This window comes from Lepisma saccharinum, chromosome 19 (assembly GCF_977018435.1).
Source record: "Lepisma saccharinum chromosome 19, izLepSacc3.1, whole genome shotgun sequence".
NCBI classification, from domain to species: Eukaryota; Metazoa; Arthropoda; class Insecta; order Zygentoma; family Lepismatidae; genus Lepisma; species Lepisma saccharinum.
In genome coordinates, this window is record NC_139247.1 from 16,881,454 (window position 1) to 16,896,247 (window position 14,794).

At 39.1% G+C, this 14,794-nt stretch overlaps 1 long non-coding RNA gene across 1 annotated transcript in view; it reads left to right on the forward strand.

The window, feature by feature from the left end:
* The window catches only part of LOC146003082 (uncharacterized), a 34,632-nt gene extending 26,002 nt beyond the window's left edge, over positions 1–8,630 (forward strand). The window contains exon 3 of the long non-coding RNA XR_014443779.1: positions 8,476–8,630. This is a non-coding gene — a long non-coding RNA (uncharacterized LOC146003082). The remainder of the gene's footprint in view (positions 1–8,475) is intronic.
* Positions 8,631–14,794: the final 6,164 nt, after the last annotated feature.

Genomic DNA, 14,794 nt, shown 5'->3' on the forward strand with positions numbered 1-14,794 from the left:
GATCATCGTCGAACTCTGGCCGCTGCACAGACAAAGATGACAGGTGTTTTTTTTTATCGTTATATCAAAGCGATTGGACTTCATTAATTTGTAGACTTCCCCACAAGACGCACAGAAACTCTCGACCTGTTGCTGTCTTCGAACACAAAGGTCAAGGCCAAGCCTGGTGAGCAATTCATCGCCTCGGACCACACCGCCGTCCATGCAGAAATCCAAATCCCTCCTCCAGACCAGCCTACAACTGGAAAAGAGTCAACTGGGAGCAGCTTTCTCTTGTCACCGACCTTGTACCGTGGACAATGAAGGACCCCTTCCCGCGGAAGAAGCAGTGGATTTCCTCGTGGATTGTGTGCAAGCCTTAATTAAAGATCACGTGCCCCTAAGGAAAACAAAAACATCCCGATTCCCATCGTGGTATAGTGAAGAGACGAAACTTACGCTGAAGAACAAAAATAATGCGTGGATCCTGTGGAAACAAGTCCCAAATGTTCATACACGGAACACTTTTACTCAATTAAGAAAACATAGCAAAAACTTAATGCAAAGAGACTATAATAATTACATTCAAACTGTGACGGAAAGTGCTTCAAAAAACCCCCAAAATGTTCTGGACGCTAATTAACTCAAGCCGACAACACGACCGTATTCCCGTTCAAGTCTCCTGGAACGGTAAGTCTGCTACAAAGAAGGAGCGCACATCACTTTTTAACTCGTATTTTCACAGCAACTTTACAAATAATACCGCTACAACACTGCCTGAAGTCAAGCCCATCACACCTTACACACTCTCTCAAATCTCAACTAACTGCAATGAAGTCCACGAATTATTAAAATCTGTCTCATATTCTAAAGCTAACGCTCCTAATGATATCCCTGGCATATTTCTACAACGAGTAGCCCATATTCTATCCAAACCAATCAGGAAATGTTTTTCAGAGGGTGTATTTCCTCTTGCATGGAAGCAAGCAAATATTGTTCCTATACTCAAACACGGAAACAAATCTCACGTTACTTCTTATCGTCCGATTTCCTTACTTCCTGCACTTGCACTACTAGCCGAAAAAATAATTTCCAATCGTATCCTTGCGCATGCTACTCCGTTCCTCTCTCCCACTCAACATGGTTTTCTTCCTTATGCTTCATGTGACACAAACCTTGCTTGTTTGCTCACCAACGCGGTTAACTGTCTGAGTGCCAAGCAAGAGATGGATGTCGTTTACTTAGCTTTTTCTAAAGCATTTGACTCTGTCCCTCATTCACAACTAATCCATAAACTTTCAAACAGATTCAACATTCGCGGACCTCTTCTTAAATTACTCTCATCTTACTTGCACAATAGAACGCAAAAGGTTATCATATCTGGTTTCTCTTCGTCATGGCTCCCTGTAGTTTCCGGTGTGCCTCAAGGAAGATCTCTAGGCCCCCTATGTTTCACTCTTTTCATGGACGATATTCATGAATATATTTCTCTAGAATGCTCAATTTTATTGTATGCTGATGACTGTAAGTTATTTAGAAACATCGCTTTCGTTGGAGACATGTTCCATGCAAGACAATCTCACACACATTGAACGTTGGTGCCAAGACTGGAATCTGAAAATAAATCCCGAAAAATCCGTTTTTATGAGGTTTACCCTCAAATCCAACTTTACAACACCATCCTATAGATTATGCAACAAAATCATCCCGTTCGTACAACAGCACAAAGATCTTAGATTTATTTTTGACAGCAAACTCACTTTCAGCCACCACATAGATTACATAACTTCGAGAGCCATGATAACCCTTGGGCTAATTTACAGATTTACAGATATCACACATGTTTCTGCCCTCAAACCCTACTTTACAACGTGTGTCGTACCTATTCTTGAATATGGTTCCTGTATTTGGTCAATGGCCTGTGATAGAAATATAAAGAGAACAAATAAAGTGGTAAATTTCTTTATCAGAATAGTCAAACATAGATGTCCAGCCTTTGGAAACTTTTCCAAACATGAAATTCTAACCACTCTTCAAATTCACGATCCTTCCCTTCGCCGTCAAGTTTCGGATCTAACATTTCTTTTCAAAATCATGAATGGACAACTTTTCACTAACGAACTCTTGCCACATCTTCACATTCGGATCCCACGTACCAACAGCAAATGCAACAACTTCTTTTACACAAAAGCCTCAAGGCTATCCCTAGAACAAAGGTCATTTCTCTATAGGCTACAAACAAGGTAGAATACACTAAATGATCCTCCAGGCTTCCATCTATCTAAGCAGGCTTTCAGAAATGCGTGCATCAAGCAGCTGAAGAGAAATTAATATTTGTTATATCCTAGTTATTGTTTTATTATTATAATTTTATCTTTTTATTTTATTATTCTTGTTACATATGTGTGCGTGCTTCTCATTTGTTAATTTAAATTTTTCTCTCTGTTGATATCCTGATATAAAATGGATTCTCTCTGTATTCAGGATTTCTCAAATAAATAAAATAAAAAATACTGGTACGACAAAGACATGCCGGGACCATATGTCGTCCTCCTGGACGGCATTGAGAAAAACGCGAAAAGACTTGCCGCAGGTAGCGTCGGAAACATTCTCAGGAAAAACAATGTGACCGTCAACTTGGTAGAACAATGTGGTATCAACCGGGTCCGGGTAACATTCAAACAGCAAGGGCTACTAATAATTTCATGCTGCAGACTGCTTTGCATCGGGAAATGCTGGTTCAATCGCGGGTGCCACTTTCATTAGTTCAAAGGGAGGGTCTAATATTTGGTATCGAACATGATACCTCCGAACAAGACGTATTGGAAGGTATAGAAAGCCCCATCAGGGTTCTCATAGTCAAACGCTTTCCGAAAAAGATCTGGCAAGAAGATGGGACTCTCGACCTCGTTCCAACAAAACCTTTCTGTGTTACCTTCCGCGGGAACCAAATACCTGATAAAATCATCATTAATAGCCAAATACACGAAGTAACACCTCGAACAAGAGCAGTATTGCAATTTTCCCAATCTTGGCGTTATTCCCACCACCAGAAACAATGCCGTTCAAAACCCATGTGTGCCAATTGTGCCAAAGATAAACATGAAAACAAGTGCAACAGTTCACCCTCGTGTATTAACTGCAAAGAACCCCATTGCGCTTTATCAAAAAACTGCCCCCGACGTAGACTTGAATCAGCCATACAAAACAAAATGGCTGATGAGAACATTTCATACGACGAGGCAAAAAACAAGCTACAAGGGATCTTTATTCCCAACCCCACCAGGGAGGAAGTTCTCCGCCCAAGATTTACAGGTGCTAATTCCCCCCATTACGTCTTCCAAGGTCGGAACGTTCGGTGGACAACACTAGACTTGACTTACCCCATTCGACACAAACGGTCAATAACTAGCAGATATTGAATCATACGCAATCGGTGCTCACAAGGGAAGAACCAGTATTAGAAGATAATTCCCCTCCTGATGCCATTAAACCGCCAAGGCGAACTAATAGACATTGTTCATCCCAAACAAAAAGAAAAGACGATCATAAACCCCGCAGAACGAACACTAGCAAGGACTGGTATGACGACGATGAAGTGCTAATCATGACCTCCAGTCCCATCTCAGACACAGGAAGCAATTATTCCAAACCGATAGGACACAATGCTCGGCCCGCTGCTTGTCAAGTAAGAGGGAGATAGATAGAGCGAATCCTGTTCGGCCACCAACAACTGTGTTCTCGAATAACTCAACCCCAGCGCATATAACAATAGAGCACAATCTTATTTACAACTCGATCCTAGACATGATTCCCAATATATGGGACGCGGTGCGAGAAACAGAGAACAAAAACCGTCGCATTCAACTCAACAAACAAATACAATCTCTAACATCTAATCTCCTGGCTATTATAGAATCCACGCATTGACAGAACAAGGTTTCCGATAGAAACCGGAAATGGAAATAATAGTACAATGGAATGTTAATAGCTTCTCCGCGAGAAAACTTGAATTACTGGATTTAATTGCCAAATATCAACCCCAAATACTCTGTTTACAGGAAGTTAAAGGTACAAAACGCGAAAAATATCGTATTGCGCATTATAATATATACGGCACACCAACAACTAATAGGGGAACGGTAATATTCGTACACGAAAAAATTCAACATAAGATTAAAATAAGATTTCCAAGCAGAAATAGTAGCTATCCGCGTTTCTATATTCCTACGAACATTCACAGTCAAATCGATATACATTCCTTCCAATACAAACTTCCAATGCATACGAGCAAGAGACCTTCAAGAAATGGTACAACACATTCCCGGACCTATTGCCCTTTTAGGTGACTTTAATGGTCACCACTCAACGTGGGGGGACAGACATAACGACAGACTAGGTAACGCAATTGACACATGGATCACTGAGAATAACCTCATTCTCTGTAACGATGGCACCCCCACCCATTACCCTCTCAACGGAAATAACTCATCTTGCATAGACCTGACGATAACGTCTCCGGAAATATTCCCCCAGTTCGCGTGGCATAAAGACGCAGACTTACGGGGCAGCGATCACACACCCATTCTCTTGATCAGACGTCGTCACAATCTCCGACCCCCAGGCTTGGCTAACAGCCAGACACACCCCGTACGGCGATGGAATAAAGCTTCCATTAACTGGGATGCTTTCGAAGCCACGTTCTCGCGGATATACATGCCAATTCTATTATTCCGAAATATCAACATAGTTTATTCCAATCTCCTCGAAATAATTACGGTCGCAATGGACCACAGTGCTACTCGTACCCGCTTTTGTACGCCGTCCAGATATCCATCCATAAGTTGGTGGACACGAGACTGCGAAACTATTAAAGTCAGGAAACGACAACAACTCGGAAAATATGAACGACACCACACACGAGAAAATGTGATTGAACTCAAACGCCTACAAGCGAAAGCAAAAAAACTTACCTCCAGGCAAAGAGAGCAGCATGGCAAAACTTTTGCAATACATTAGATCGCAGCGATAGCATAAGCTCCATCTGGCACAAATTTAATTCCATTCGCAAACCCACCCAAAGTAAGGTGAAAACGCTAGACCGAACCTGGGAAAATGACTTCATATCTTTATTAACACCCCCTTCGGTTAGCGTGTGTTATAAACACGACGAAAGATTAAACGCAACATTCACAGATGACTTTCCTGCGGTAACCGCATTAGAAATCATAAATACCTTGGACTCCCTCAAAAATACCGCACCAGGATATGACGGCATTACATATGAGGTACTTCGCCACTTGCCGGACGAAGGTATCCACCTCATTGTACAAAATTTACAATGAAATATATCGCACCGGTATTATCCCCATAACCTGGAACAATCATATCGTAATTCCTATGCTCAAACCATCTAAACCTCGCAACAACGCACACTCGTATCGACCCATTGTATTAATTCCGGTACTCACCAAACTTTTTGAAAAAACATTACAATATCAAATAAACTGGGCCCTGGAAAAGCAACAATTTTTCCCCCCAACACAGATGGGATTCAGACTCAATCACGGCAGTCAAGATGCCGTATCCACTCTCACAGTAGCAATACAAAATAGTCAGATCACTAAAGATTATTGTTTTAGCCTGTTTACAGACATTGAGAAAGCCTATGATCCTGTTTACATTCCCATACTATGCAATGTATTAGATAAATTACAAAACATCCTTCCGTTGCTAATATTATCTGGAATTTATATAATGAACGCAATCTTGTATGTTGGTTCGATGATCGAGAGGACGGAGCCCGGAAAGTAAGAACCGGAATACCAAAGGGGTCCCCCCTCAGCCCCCTACATCCACCAATTAGATCTCGCTGAATTTAAAGTATTACAATACGCCGATGATTTGTGCTGTTATAAACAAACTTCTGATGCCACTCAAGGCATACTTGCTCTAAAAAGGGCTATCACTGTACTTCGGGATAACCTCTGGAGTATAGGACTAACTTTCTCACCCTCCAAATCAAAAATCCTAATTTTCAATTACCGACAACTCTTAACTTATCGAAACAATATCACAAGTATCCAAAGTATACCTCTTGTAGACTCCTATAAATATCTCAGAGTTTTTTTTCACCGAAAACTAACGTGGAGACCCCACATTGAATACCTCAAAGTAAAAGGGAAAAAAAAAATTAACATATTACCAAGCATATCCACCACTAAGTGGGGGAGTCATCCATTTATAAAAATTGCTTTAGATCATTATACGATTACGCAGCCTCGGTATACGGTGGGGCAAACACAAAAACCCTGAACTCGTTAGATATATTACAACGACAGGCTTTACGAACTTGCATCGGCCTAATACCTTCCAGCCCAAACGTGAGTGTCTATCTCGAGAGTAATGAACAAACACTCACCCACAGGAGAAAAAAAAACTCACAGTACAATTTCTACTCAAAACATGGGCTATACACCCCCACCCTTTCAATAGAGAATTCGTTATACAAAGACAATGAGAGATAATAAATCGTATAGATCACACAACCCCTCGATATTATTTCTTATACTGTTATTTCATAGACATAGTTGTCATTTACTCAGGACGACCCACTCATATACCAATTAAATATTCCCATAGAGCCAAATCTAGATATTCACTACGTCGACCGTGCTGAACATGGAAAATATCAAGAAAGATGGCCGGAATCGACATTAATATATACGGATGGATCAAAAGACGATGCAGCAGTAGGTTCTGCATTTTATATCCCGTCCCAGAACATAATTAGACAATTTAAACTACCTCCCGACGCGTCAATCTTTTCGGCAGAATGTTATGCAATATATAGAGCATTACTTCATATTCTAGCGTCGGGCATTCCACAGTCTCTTATACTGACCGACGCCTTGAGCGTGCTCCAAACGTTGTGAAGATCAGGCACAGCAGCCTATAAACTTACAATTTTTCCTTATCTTATTCAAAGTGCAGTGTTACTGCTCCGAAAACGGGGACAAGAAGTGACCTTTACCTACATCAAGGCACATTCCAATCAAAACAAATCTCAGGACTTCGTAGACATCTACGCAAAGCAAGTTCGAACACTAGAACACGCAACCCCCTTACGATTGCCTTACACAGACTTGCTCCCTCGAGTAAAAATGAAAATCCAACACGAATGGGATGAATGGTGCGCACACGAAATCCAAAACACAACCACCTGTAAGTGGAACACGCACATCGGCACAAAACAACCTTGGTATCCATATTTGAAAATGCCTCGGGACGTGATTGTGTTCACCTTGAGAATGCGCACGGGTCACGTTCTGGTGAATCAACATTTGGCAAGAATACATGCGGTACCTATAACTTCCTGTCAATGCGGAGAACCAAGCCAAACAATAACTCATCTGTTTTTCCAATGTCCCTTACGACAAGCCCATCGGAAAAAGTTGCATCAAACCCTACTTCGAATAGCTGTTCCATTTCCGGTGTCAATCCCAACCCTGATAAGTCAGCCTCGAGCTCCCATCATCGCACGAAAACACAGCATCTTAATGTAAACAAAAACAATAAGGAAGATCACAGTGTAACATATCCAACAGGATACCCTCCCATAGTGAAAATCACGAGTGAAAGTGTATTGTGCAAGTGCCATAAGGAATAACGACTGAAGGAGACAAGAAGAAGTAGGATCAAATAAAGCAGTCTCGATGGCTAGAAACCGCAAAGGATAGGCGGTGTGAGCCATGATAAAGCACGCAAGCAAACAAGCAAGCCTTTCGTAACTACACGTACAGCAGTACAGCCGCAGCGAGCATACACGTTGTTTTTACGTACAATAGCAGCGTGACCACACGCTTGGGGGATATCGACGAGTAATATCTTGTCAATTGGAGGTAGTCGTCAAATGAAATGGATTCATAATAAGTATATTTCGACGAGGAAGAGTAACAGTAAAAGATTGTGGACCATTAGTGTGTGTGAAGTAAGTACCGTGTTTCTCGCTGAATTAAGCATCTATTACTATTTTTGAGGGAAAATAAGATGACGTAAAATTAGTATCTTTTGGCTTTTGACTTTGATTCTTGTTCGTCTCGTAAGAGACGAAAGAAGATTGTGAAGTGTTTCTGCAAGACATATTTGTATATTAAATCATTATTTTTAAGATTGCAGATAAAAGACGTCACAATGTAAATAATGCAGTCACTATAGAGGTTTTCATGGAAGAATTTTATTTTAATGCAGGTTGCGCGCTGCTGAAGATGTTACAATTTTATCAAAAATTATTCTCGTTTTCTTCACGAAGTTACAATATATCTATTTGTTTCAATTTGTTTCCAATTTCAGTGACGGAAATATTTCATTCAGTATCTGCCTAATTTCTCTGCACAACTAGTACAGTGGTTTCTGAATTCATTATATTCTAAATCCATTTAAGTTATGCAATTGAATTCGCTAATTCATTCAATATTTTAATACTTTATCTTTCAGATTTTCTCTGAATTTTAAAGAGGCCTGCCAAAACTGACAATGTAGAAGCCATCATATTTTAAGTGGAGGAAGAATTGCCTTATTCTACATAAACAATGAAACTGAAAATAGAGAAATTAAGTGTGTTTGTTTGAAGATAAAATAAAATAATGAATCTCGCATGCATTAATTACTGTTCTATTTGGTTCAAACCTAACCTCTGTAAATGGTACTATTTAGCTATTAATTAGAAGGAGTGAGGTCGCTTTGAGACGGCTGAATTTAAAAATGATTGAATGATTATAAAGATCATCTTTTGTAAAAAGAATAAAGTTCTGTATTTGTGGAAAAATGATTGGTCTAGTTAGAGACTGAGAATTTCAATGGTAACGATAAAAACTTTGCATTTTAAGTACACCTAGACAACATTTCCAAAATACTCATTTTATTTTAACTTGACATTAGTTAGTTGTCCAGACACACGAACTACTTTGGATAAAACAAATACAACATTTTTCAGAGGAAGAAAATAATATGTGAAATGCGTATATAATAGTCTACTAATGTTTTGAATCTAAGGGAGCATAGTTTTCGTAAAAAGTAGACTTATACAAAAACGTTGAAATCTTCATTTTAAGATCACATGATGACCTTGAATACATAAAGAAAGTGTATATTTAAATGTTCTTATAAAAATCTTAAATGTAGTCTATGTGTGATGTTATTTTCCTTTTGGGGTGGGTTTGGGAACGATATAAAAAAAACTGAAAACACTTTACAGTTAAGTAAAAGTATTGTTGTCTGGGGATATAATTGCAACCAAAATTAAACCAACTGCCTCTATAGTACAGAAATGTTACGAATCTGATTTCGAAGAGTTTCCAAAAACAAGCCTAAAAGACAGAAACCGCCGAACTCTTTTCCAATCCTATTCTCTGACCTGTAGGTTCGACACCATCTTGAAAAAATGCCGCGCAAAATTCACCTTGAAAAAAATAATATTAATATCTCGATAACGGTGAAATGTACACAAGAAGTAAAGACAACCAACAAAAAGCAGACATTTTGATTTTTTATGGTTTCTGTCTGATAGATATACCTTAAACAGAGACAAAATGCTATAAAATAATAAACGTACCTCATCTCACAACTTAGTGTGGATTAAAATTATGAGGAGACTTCTTTTTTATCCACTTATAAGCTCTTTAGGAAACACATTAACATTTGGTGATGTTATGGCAATTGCTAATCATCAAAGATATTAAGTATACAACATATTCACGTCTTCTGTAATGTTTCAATGTAAAACATGAAAACAAGATCCAATCATCCAAAGTTAAAATAATATCGAAATGAGCAGATCAAAAGTTACAAGGAACGTCTGTTTCCGTTTCTGTAAAAAGTATTGTTTATCAGTGTAATCCAGGAATACACTTCAATCATTTTATGATATTTAACTGTTTTGCTGAATCTTAGAGATAAACTAATTTTTTTTAAAAAAAAACGGGGTTCTATATGGTGCAATAATCACAAAGGGACTGGTTTTAAATCGATTTTTATTTTCCTTAATTGCGTCTCATACCCTTAGGTATGGGGGGATCTTTTGGGAATGTAGCTCACTAGTCATCATTCATCCTTGACGATAAAGCACTCTCTGCTCGTGGTGAGCTTGGTGGTAAGGCGCTAGAGGTACTAAATTTACACACTTTGAAACCTATACATTTGTATCAACATAAAACTAGATTCCAATAATAATATTTCTTGTATTCTTAAATTAGACATGGTACATAACTTTTTACAAAACTGTTTACTATATTCGATAGTCATTTCTTTTAATTTTGAACACGTACGTTCATAAATTCACATTACAAACTCATCATAACTCAATATAACACCACACGTACGTTCATAAATTCACATTACAAACTAATCATAACTCAACATACACAACATTTTCACTATTGTCAACGTCGTCGCCTTGTAATCAAGGGGTCCCGGGTTTCGATACCCGGTGGAGGCACATGGCACAGTGGTTCGGATTCCACTTTAAACTGTAGGTCCAGTCCCGATTAGCCTTCCTGTGCATAAAGTGGACTTAAAACAACAAATCAATCAATCAATCATTTAACTATTGCGCTCGTCACAATATAATCCCCTCTCTTAGGAAACATTTTCTGCGTGAGACAATTATTCAATATACATTAAATTGTCGAACAAGAAGAAAATTTACAATAAAAGGGGCACGATTACAAACTGCTTTCTACAAACACTAACGCAATACGTTATTTGCGTTCAAGAATGACATTCATACATAATTTAGGCAATTTTCTTTGTCATATTATCTTTATACAAAGAAGCAAATTTTATGACTCTCATAAATATACACAAATATTTCATTGAGAACACAGAAAATAAACACAACATTATACACAAAAATCATTTGGGTTACACAGCTTTCAATAGCTCTGTTCTCTTTTCTTCTGTACAATTGAAAAGTTTTAAGGCTTTACCTTAGTTTGCCTACGAGTAGTGCAGGTGCCCCGGTTGAGAAACATCATTTGAGGTTCAAAAATACCTCAAAAACTCACTTTCTCTCTACGTTCCGCGCCTCATTTATTGCGCTGACGATGTTTTGCAGCGAAGAAAACAGCACCAAAACATCAAAAACTCACTTTACTCATTTGAGGTTCACCAAAACCTCAAAAAACTCACTTTTATTAATTGAGGTTCACCAAAACCTCAAAACCTCACTTTCTCTCCACGTTCCGCGCCTTCATTCGTTGCGCTGACACAGCGTGATGAGTAAATAATGCACTCTCTCATCCTTGAAGGATGAATGCACCTTATCGTAATTTTCCAAGTCCCGGTCAAATGTTTATATATATCGTGACCTTTGTAAACCTACCTCTTTCGGGAACGATGTGCCACACACACGCGCGCGCGCGCGCGCCTGTATTGTGACGCAAGCAAACAAACAAAATAATAATTGTTTTTTTTTAGTAGACCCAAATGGGAGAGAGTTCACCAACCGAAAGTGAGGCTCGGTGAGGCTCGCCTTAATGGTTTTTTCTTGTAAGGCATAAGCCTCATTTTCTCGCAGTGTTGCCAACACCTCACTCGATCACGATCTTACGTGATATAACTTAACCTATCTTACGATTTTTTTTACGATCTTCAGTGATATAACTTAACCTATCATTTATTCTTTTTATTTGCACACCGAACTGTAGTAGACCCAAATGGAGAGAGAGTTCACCAACCGAAAGTGGGGCTCGACTTAATGGTTTGCTCTTGTAAGACACAAGCTTTATTTTCTCGCAATGTTGCCAACATCTTACTCGATCACGATCTTACGTGATATAACTTAACCTATCTTACGATTTTTTTTTACGATCTTCAGTGACCTATCATTTTTTTATATTTGCACACCGAACTAACTTACATTATATTTTATATAACCTTGTTGATTTTTTTTTAGTATGTGGCAATTGTTTTATGAATTTTAAAACTGTTCCGTCACCCTCTCGTTCTTCACGTCGTACGCGAAGGACTTCTCTGCGACCTGGATGACGCTGCATAGAGTATCGGCAGGCAGCGCGTCGTGGAACTCACAGACGACCTTGATGTTGGTGCGATCGTTGACCACCACCTGCTTCCTCTTCGTGGTATTGATGACGAACATGGGTCTGTGGATTTTGAATTCGCTGGGCGTGTAGTACATGTCCACGCTTCCCTCGGTCACGCGCTTGTAAGCGGTGTAAGCTTCGTAAAGTTTGAGATAATCGTCTTTGGTCATGTCGAGGTTGTAATTTTCGCGCGGGAACACTTCGTTCCTGCCATTCTTGAGATAAACGTTATTGATCTTGGAGTCGTCGAATTCGCAAACAGATTCTTGCTAAGTCTTACCGTTTCCAAGATAACCCCACTTCCGGTCGCCATTTTGGATTTCCGAACATAGGTTCTATTCATATTTTACTTACATATAGGCGTACGTGATGAATCCCCAAACAGATTTTACCCAAGTCTTATCGTTTCCAAGATAACCCCACTTCCGGTCGCTATTTTGGATTTCCGAGCATAGGTTCTATTCATATTTTACTCACGTATAGGCGTACGTGATGAATCCGCAAACAGATTTTTCCTAAGTCTTACCGTTTCCAAGATAACCCCACTTCCGGTCGCCATTTTGGATTTCCGAGCATAGGTTCTATTCATACTTTTTCTCACGTATAGGTGTACGTGATGAATCCGCAAACAGATTTGTCCTAAGTCTTATCGTTTCCAAGATAACCCCACTTCCGGTCGCCATTTTCGATTTCCGAGCATAGGTTCTATTCATACTTTTTCTCACGTATAGGTGTACATGATGAATCCGCAAACAGATTTTTCACAAGTCATGAATTGGAGGGTTCTATGACCCTGTTTGTCAAAAATTCGAGATATTTACAATTTAAAATTTTTTAACGCTGGACTTGGAAAATTTTCGATTGATGAAAAATTGGTTCCATGACGACCTATGTTTATTTTGGTATGGGAGGACAGAGGACACCGAGACTCTAAGCCCGACCTTTCTACGACTATTCGTTCAAAAGTTACGAGTGATCAAAGTTTTGGGGAGGGGGTGGGCTAACTTCTTACCCCTTGACCCCAGGACCACCAAAACTTGGTATACGTATTCTACACCTCCAAAATCGACAGGTGGCATCTAACGATGCCGTATGGGGGTGTTTTTCGATATATTTTTTCGATAACTCTTACCATTTTCGAGATATTTGCAATTTAAGATTTTTTTAACGCTGGACTTAGAAAATTTTTGATTGGTTCTATGACGACCTATGTTTATTTTGGTATGGGAGGACAGAGGACACCTAGACGATGCTAACGCAAGAAATCCCAGCTCACTATGATCATCTTTTCGAAAGTTACGAGCGATGAAAAAAAATATTTTGGCAATTGGCCCACTCTTGACCCAGGACCTCTAAAAACTTTGTACACGTACTCTGCATCACCAATATAGACAAAAGGGTCAACGGGGAGGATTTTTGCGCTATCTCTCTCTTACTGTTTTTCGAGACATTTGCAATTTAACGCAGGACTTGGAAAAAAAATTTCGATTGATGAAAAAAATTGGTTCCATGACGACCTATGTTTATTTTGGTATGGGAGGACAGAGGACACCGAGACTCGACCGACTCACTAAACCCGATCTTTCTACGACTATTCGTTCAAAAGTTACGAGTGATCAAAGTTTTGGGAGGGGGTGGGCTAACTTCTTACCCCTTGACCCCAGGACCACCAAAACTTGGTATACGTATTCTACACCTCCAAAATCGACAGGTGGCATGTAACGATGCCGTATGGGGGTGTTTTTCGATATATTTTTTCGATAACTCTTACCATTTTCGAGATATTTGCAAATTTAAGATTTTTTAACACAGGACTTGGAAAATTTTCGATTGATGAAAAATTGGTTCCATGACAACCTATGTTTATTTTGGTATGGGAGGACAGAGGACACCGAGACTTGACCGACACACTAAACCCGACCTCTCTACGCGTACTCTGCGTCACCAAAAAAAATCTCCAAGTTTTGTGAACTAAGTGATGCTTTGTTTGTGTGTAAAAAAAATGCAATGCTTTTTGCACTTGGTTATCATCACCTAACATGTTATTAATTGTTTTTTAAAATTAATTACAACTGAAAACTAATAATTAATATTCTCTAAAGTTACTAATTAATAGTATACAAGTAATTGATATAATTTTTTTGTTCTTGTTGCTAGTGTTGGGTAATTATAGTTGTTGCAAAATATTAGCTCTCGCGTATGACAGTTCCTGAGTTTTGTTGGGTATATATAGACGAATCGAAATTTTACTTGTTATGTTAAATTGTATGTTAGGGTATATGGTAGGAGAAATCATTGTATATTAGAGCGCTCTTTTAATGATTTGCCTATAACTGCATACAGGCAGCCGTAAATTTAGCATAAAATATCCTGATCCTGTTTCTTCTAGCATGTGCGACGTTTGTTGTGGTGGGATTATTGGGGGAAATGTGATTCTCCCAGTATGTCATCTGACTTACTATCATATGCGATACGAAGAACAGGTGTGTATGTGGCTTACTAGGATTAGGCTCATGGTAATGAGGTCCTAGTAGCTGAAACGTTGTCGGGGTATTTTGCATTTTTTTTTATTACGTGCTAAACTACACGAGAGCCTCTACGTGCTTTAGAGTAGAAGGGTAATTGGAGCGTTTCTAAACAGAAAAGTATGAGCCCTTCGATTTACTATGGCGAGGCTCACGATCTTACGTGATACAACTTAACCTAACAATTAA